This window comes from Pinus tabuliformis, chromosome 3_1, assembly GCF_031772625.1.
Source record: "Pinus tabuliformis cultivar Carrire ecotype Pingquan chromosome 3_1, CPIR1, whole genome shotgun sequence".
NCBI classification, from domain to species: Eukaryota; Viridiplantae; Streptophyta; class Pinopsida; order Pinales; family Pinaceae; genus Pinus; species Pinus tabuliformis.
In genome coordinates, this window is record NC_142301.1 from 919,164,216 (window position 1) to 919,172,128 (window position 7,913).

Below are 7,913 nucleotides of genomic sequence, written 5' to 3' on the forward strand. Positions count from 1 at the left end.
CCTCTTTAGTTCTGTGAATTCAGTGACGCATTCATATGTCCATTCATACCTGACCCCCTTTCGTTGTAATGTGGTGATGGGTTTTTCAATCCTCGAAAACCCTTCCACAAACTTGCGATAATACCATGCTAGCCCCATAAAACTGTGCACCTCATGAGCATTTTTCAGTACTGGCCAATCCATTATGGCCTTTAGCTTTTCCGAGTCAACTGAAATCCATTTTCCTGAAATGATGTGCCCAAGGTAATGAACTTTCTTCTGAAAGAAGGAACATTTTGACAATTTTCCATACAATTGATTTTCCCTTAAGCAAGTCAATACAACCCTTAGGTGTTTTTCATGCTCCTTTTCATTCTTGGAATACACAAGAATGTCGTCCAGAAAGACTTGCACAAATTGGTCCAAATACTTCCTGAACACACCATTCATGAGGCTCATGAATATTGCTGGTGCATTGGTCAAACCAAATGGAACAACTACAAACTCGTAGTGCCCAAACTGAGTTCAAAATGTAGTTTTTGAGATGTCACCTTCATTAATCCTTAATTGGTGGTATCCAGATCGTAGATTGATCTTTGAGAAAATCGTTGCTCCCTTCATTTGATCAAATAGGTCATCTATTCTAGGTATCAGGTACCTATTCTTTATTGTGGCTCTATTCAAGTCCCTATAATCTATGCATAGCCTTAAGGAACCATCCTTCTTCTTGACAAAAATCATTGGTGCACCCCAAGGTGAAATACTAGGTCTGATAAATCCCAAGTCTAAGAGCTCTTTTAACTACATCTGCAACTCACAAAGTTCTAGAGTTGTCATCCTATAGGGTATCTTAGATATTGGTTCTGCACCAAGTTTTAGGTCGATTGTGAAATCAATCTCCCTTACAGGAGGTAATTCAGGAAATTCCTTAGGAAAAACTTCCTTGAATTCTGACAAAATTGGGTGTTGATATAGGGAGGGTGTTTTCTGGTCACTTATAGCCTCGACCACTTATAGTTTGCAACCTTTTCGAATACAACGTTTTACCTTCATCATGGATATGAATCGTAGCGACAGTCCTCTCTTGATTCCACAAATCTCAATTGGACTACCTTCATCATCTAAACAAATCACCTTCTTCTTAAAACAGTCTACCAAAGCTCGATGAGCTTCTAGCCAGTCCATTCCAATAATTACATCGTACGTCCACAATGTTGTGATGTATTCCTTCAACTTAGTTATACACACCCCGAGCTTTACCTGACATTGGTCAACACTAGGTCCTACTGCTTGTTTATCCCAAAATCCATCTCAACTTGCTTAAAGTCATCGTGCTCATAGGTTGCCAACCCACATTTTTCTAATGAAACTGGTGAAATGAAACTATTTGTAGCACCTGAATCAAACAAAATTTTAACTTTTACTTTGTTTATCATACCTGAGGTTTCTACCAGGACAAACTGGTGTTCAACTTGTTGGTTATCAACTATTGCATAGATTCAATGGTGGCTACTTGTTCCCCCCATTGGTGCTTTTCCTTCTCTACAGTTGTTACTAGTTTGTAACTTAGGATAGTCACGCTGGTAATGAGGTCCCTCGTATCCCCAACAAGTGATGTGTGGTAGAATTTGAACAGAATGTGGTGGAGTTCTTTGGAAAGAGTTCCTTCCCTTGGGATCCTTGCCCCTACTTGCTGCTCCTCGTGTATGACCATGATTTTCACGAATCCTTGAAGTTGCAGGTGAAGATGCACTAGTAACCATTGAGATCCCCACTATCGGTGCTCTGGGTACAACCCTATTCCCATATGGCGGTGGCCTCAAACTTCTCCCTCTGGGGAAGGTACGAGGGGCCTTCCCCATAAACCTTGGTTGCTGTGGAAAAATGGTTTTGTTTCCACCCTTCAAGTCTAAGTGCTCTTCAACATAACAAGCATGTTCCACAACTTTTGAAACTGAGGATGGTTTCCACATTCGCACCATTTCCCTAATATTAGGGTTCAATCCATAAATGAAACGATCCGCTTGGCGCTGATCATTATCCATGTAGGAGACATACTTGACCAATTCCGTAATCTAATCTCATATTCTTCTACCGTACGATTTCCCTATACCAAGGCATGGAAGGCTCCTACCTGTTGTTCTTCATAATATGCTGGTAGGTACTTTTTCCTGAATCTCTCCTCAAATAACTCCCAAGTAACTGTGTCCGGAGTGAGGTGTAGTTGATGCTCTAAGTTACCCCACCAATTTAGAGCACTATCTCTGAGTTGGAATATCACTATTTTAGCTTTTTAATTGGAAGTATAATCTCTTAGTGCGAAGCACCTTCTCATTCCTTCTAACTAGGCTTCTGCACATTCGCTAGCACGACCTCCAGCAAACTCTAGGAGCTTAATATTTTGGAGCTCCCTAGTAATGTCCTCGATTGGAGGTCCTCTATCAGAGTCCCTTGATCCCTCGAGATTTCCTAACCCTGATGGAGGGTGCTCTACTTCCACTTCAATTGTTTGGCGCCCTCTTAAAGTCTCATTAATTGCTTCTAGGGAACGCAAGATGAGGTCCAACTCTGGTGAAGGTAATGGGTTATTTGTAGGAGGCCCTTGTGATGACCCTCCTTGACCTTGATTTCTTCGTGTCCTCACCATTTTGAATTGTTCAAATATTTGCATGATATGCAAGACTCATTAATCCAACTTAGGACATGTCCACTCTTAGCTGACTCACATACATGTGTATAACGATAGTCATAAGTTTTTTTTTTCTTTTTGCTTTTTCTTTTACTATGCTCGTAAACAAGCATTATTAGTACTGAGAAGATTCCCAAGGATATACCAAATCCTCTCATGTGTGAGTTCTACATAACTTACTATTTTTCTCTTGATACTCACTAGGGTACTGGTGCAATGTACTTTGTAAGTCACGCTCTAACACAAAATTGTTTTCTTTAATACCATAGTTATAATTTAATATTAAGCTAATTGATAACTTGGTTTAATATATTCAAATAATAAAGTTAAACACTAATGTGGATAATACCCTTTTTAGTCATGTCTTCCTTCTATGGCCATTAGTTGTTCCTTCCCAACCTTTATATTACATTTTAAAATCATTTATGTCCATTTTATGAATCTTGGGATCTCCTATAGGACATATAAACATTGGTCTCACCCCTTGAAGAGGCAGTTTCCTTGAAGCAAGGTTTCTAAGAAATTATATATATGTGTGTGTGTGTGTGTGTGTGTAATAATTAGATTAAAGAAGAAAAATAGCATTGCTAAAATAAATGTGAATTCTTACGAGCTTCATAGACAATGTCTAAAATATTGTGGGATGAAAGAATGCCATTTTTGTGATATTAATAGAATGGAGAATGAAAATTAATATCATTTATATACTTGCATTAGACCAAACACATAAATCTTAATTTCAAAATGTATTTAACATATAATTTTCATAACTTCTTAACTCATTGAAACTAATGGAATTGAGAGAAGCTTTTAGGTCAATATTTATGACTCAATTTCGATAGGGACTTCTTCTTCTTCTTCTTCTTTTTTTCATCCCGAGGTTTAAATTGATTTTATTTCTAAATCTAGATTGGTTCTTCAAGTCTTCCAACCTAATGTTTAGAAAGAGTATTTCATTTGCAAATCGTTTCATTTCCCATGCTTGAATCACTTAAACATTTTGCATATCTCTTAGATCTATAGTGGTTTAACTTCAAAAACTTTTGTTGATCTAAATAATAGATTGACTAAGCATACTAAAGCAATGCTATAATTAACCAAACTAAGTTTATTTCATAGCTTCATTAGTTTAACTTCATTATTGATTAGGGGTTTGACAAACTTGACATTATATCTTCAAAATTCTATATAATTCATGATCTCATGACCCACATGCATTAAATTGATATCCAGGAATGCTTAATGAATTTCCTCTTTCTGGTTTGTCAACTTTTTAGGGTTCAAGAACTGGTTTGACATAGTTGGCACCTATTCTCTTTAGCGTTCACTTGTTTTCATTTTCAAAAATTGGTGCTGAGAATTCATTTTCAGTACCAAGAGTATTAAGAGAGATGGGAATCCATGGATCATTTTAGATGCCTTCACCATATTGGAAGGGCGCTGCTAATCACCTGGAAATGTATAACTCATCCTCACATTTCTAATTATTGCAATCTACATTCAACCCATTTCTGCTCATTTTTAGACCATCCGAATGTTGGATGCAGCAATGGCTCCATTATGATGGGCACATATTTAAGTTCATTTGATACACAAAAGCGATTGAAGGATATTCTAGCACAAGGCATTTGGGTGGAGTGTAATACCCATATTCATTTCTTACAATTATGCACTGATTCGAGAGCGCTAACAGAAGGCAAGTTGGTCCATGCCCACTTGGTGAGTACTGGAAGTGAGCTTGATGTTTTCCTTCAAAACAGATTTGTCCACATGTATGCCAAGTGTGGGAGTTTTGGAGGATGCACGCCACATGTTTGAAAAAATGTCTGAATGAAATGTGGTCTCTTGGACTGTCATGATCGCAGGATATGCATAGAGCAGAAATGGCGAGGCAGTGCTGCAATTGTTTTGCCAGATGTATAGGGAAGGAATAAAGCCTGACCAATTCATCTTCTCTAGTATATTAAAGGAGATTGGGAGATTTTCGGGCCTGGAACAGGCTAAACAACTCCATGCCCAGATAGTTAGAGCAGAATTTGAGTCAAATATCTCTGTGGGAAACGCTCTTGTAACATGTTATGCTAAATGTGGTTGCCTTAACGACGCAAGCCAAGTGTTTAGCAAAATGTATGTGAGAGATGTAGTTTCATGGAGCACAATTATTTTTGGGCATGCACAACATGGACATGCAGAGGCTCTACAGATTTTCAAACAAATGCAGCAAGCATGTGTAAAGCCAAATGAGTTGACCTTGTCTAGTGTACTAAGTGCTTCTGTAGGCTTAGCATTGCTTTCTAAAGGTATGCAATTTCATGCCCTTGTTGTCGTAAGTGGGTTTGATTTGAATATAGGAGTGGGAAATGCATTAGTGACAATGTATGTGAAGTGCGGAAAAGTGGAGGATGCACAACAAGTGTTTGACGATATGAACAAGCATGACCTGGTATCATGGACTGCCATAATTGCATCAAACGCACAACAAGGGCATGGCGAGGAAGCCTTAAAAAAAATTAGTGACATGCAAAGTTCTGGCATCAAGCCCAATGATTTCACTTTTGCCTCTGTTTTGAGTTCAAGTTCCAGTTTAGGAGCATTGGAGCAGGGGAGGAAACTCCATACCTACGCAAGATGGCCTTATATGGTAGGGGAGTCAATATTTCTTATTACATCAAGTGACTTCTTATTACCTCAAGCGAGAACAAAATTGAGAAGCTTAGATATCAACTAGAGTAGATTGATGACTTAGGTTGAGTTTTGAAACTGGAAGCCAAGAGAAGGCCTTGGAAATAGATCTCTTACAACTAGTAGGTAATGTAAACAATCCCATTTCATATATGTAGAAATCCACAGTTGAATAAACAGAGGAAAATTATTGTAGAATGGGTTTTGAAACCCCACGATTATTTAGAAACATGGTCAGAGGATCTTCTATCCCAAAGAACATGTTGTCTGCTTGGAAGGTTGTTTCCAAGTATGTGAGTTGGAACTAGATGGGTAGCAGTTGTAGATGGGACTTAGTATTATGACCAATATAGAGCTGAAAGGATCAAGGCCAATGTACTGAAGAGAATGCTCGGCATCAAGCTCGCAGGATAATGAGGAAAGGCATTTGGACCCTAGATCATGGATGGTTTTCAGGGTGTTAGTTCATTCAAAATCTCTCTTTACTCTAGACAGACTGCCCATCTAGGAAATCCAAAAGTTTATCCCTCTTGAAGCCAAATCCAAGACCCTATTTCAGGAAATGACATCGGCCCTTTGATAACCCAACCATAACTATGATATGAATAAACTTTACTCCTTATTTCATCATAAACACCCTTTGGCCCCCATCTTCAATGCTGGAAGGACATCTTCAGATCCTGAATTTTGTTTGGCTCGTCATTTACCAGGACTGCCAACAAAACCTCATCTAGTGGAAAGTGATTTCATGGATGCTCAGTGTTAGTTTGTGATAAACAGAATCTCTGAAGCACATTTTGTGGAAATGCCAGATAGCCATATAGGTTGTTGGCAGCAGGTTCAGATGCAGGTTTCTTCATGTGTCAAGGGATTTTCCTTCAAGGGAAACCCTGTTGGGTGACTCCAAACAGTTAGTTCTTTCAACATTTATGGGATTGCGGAATTGCCTCAAAAATGTTGCTTTGTTCTCTATCAGGAAACTAAGATGTAAGTGTATTTTTGCCAATGAGGATAGCTCTGTTCTTCACTTTGTAGAATTTGGCAGGAAGAGATATGTAACCAACTGAAAGCCAAGTGCTATCTCCTAATATAGGATGTCAAGGGTTTAGATGCTTTAGCCTATTCTGAATTTATCTCAGCTTTAGCAGAGGTAAGGAAGAAGTTTTGATATGTTTTTCTCCTCCACCCCTTGGATATACTATATAATGTTTCTACTCTTTGTAAATATTATTTGTTTAATAAATAAAATAAATTAAAGGCACCAAGGATATTTAAGCAACCTCTCACTCAAGTAATCACCAATTTTGGTTAACATTGCTACTCCCACAACTTACAGTAAAAATAGTTAAGATCTCTAATGAAAGTTAAAACGTTGGCAACAGATAATTAATTAGAGTGCCCTTCTGATTTTTTTTTTTGCCAAAATGTTTTGCAATGGCCATTTAATGTTTGCTATATACACTGCACAGTCACAAATGTGAACTACAAATTGCAGGGACGTCATCTCAATAAGTCCAGGAATACAAATCCATTCCACAAACTATGCAAGAGCATTGATGCAAGAAGATTGTGTGAGCGTACAAAAACAATACCCATGACAAGGCCCAAGAATGTAAGGGGAAGTAAACGTTGCATGCTAAAGTGAGCTAATGCAAATGCAATAGCACTAACAAGTACAGAGCTCCAGATGGGCATATAGCATGTTAGAGAGGGCAAAAGGAATCCCCGGAATATCACCTCTTCCCAGATAGGTGCACAGATTGAGACAACTATGGCATAAAGAAGCATGGCAACTGGATCTCGAGCCATTATTGACTTCTCTACGTGGGAGGCTGTAATGGGAGATGGAAAGGGCAACAAGTCTAGATTAATTTGTGATAACATGTTCACCAGGGGAACATCAATCAACCCAAGCAAGCATCTATATGCCAATTTCCTTTCCAGCTGATACGAAACCAATTATTTGGAAGAGGGTGGAAACGAGCTAAGCATCGGTACAATATTGCCAGTCCAATAACTCCCTCCACAATATCTATCACAAGGATGTACATAGCTTGGCCTCTGTATGTCATATTCAATCTAAAATCAATTTGTTATATATATATATATATATATATATATATATATATATATATATATATATATATATATATATTACAAGTAATTATGAGGGTTACAAGCTCTTATAGCGGAAATTTGGGTCTAGTGGGTTTTGGGTCCAGATTTTGAATCTGGGCTCTGATACCATGTGTGAGGCTCCCTCCTAGGGTCCTCTAACTAAAAGATAAATTTCTCCAATTTTAAACACAATAAGATGGGAAATAACTTATTTATATCTAAACATTTATTTGATGATAATATACCATTAAAATTTATTTACCACAAATTAAATAAGTAAGAATTGCATTGCAACCATTGACATAAATAATCAATAAACAGAGGAATACCTCTTCCAATAGCTTAGTTGAGATGCTCATGAGCTCCTGACTCTGTTGGGATGCTCCTCTTGACTACCTGACTAAATTTGCCTCCTAGCCAACTAGGAAATATTTCCTAGCCCAGA

The 7,913-nt window shown here is 38.0% G+C and overlaps 2 pseudogenes; one reads left to right on the forward strand and one right to left on the reverse strand.

Annotated features, from left to right (window-relative positions):
- Positions 1 to 4,583: 4,583 nt before the first annotated feature.
- LOC149190720 (putative pentatricopeptide repeat-containing protein At3g23330 pseudogene) lies at positions 4,584 to 5,396 on the forward strand (annotated as a pseudogene).
- Positions 5,397 to 6,794: 1,398 nt separating this feature from the next.
- On the reverse strand, positions 6,795 to 7,422 carry LOC149190721 (uncharacterized; annotated as a pseudogene).
- Between the last annotated feature and the right edge of the window lie 491 nt (positions 7,423 to 7,913).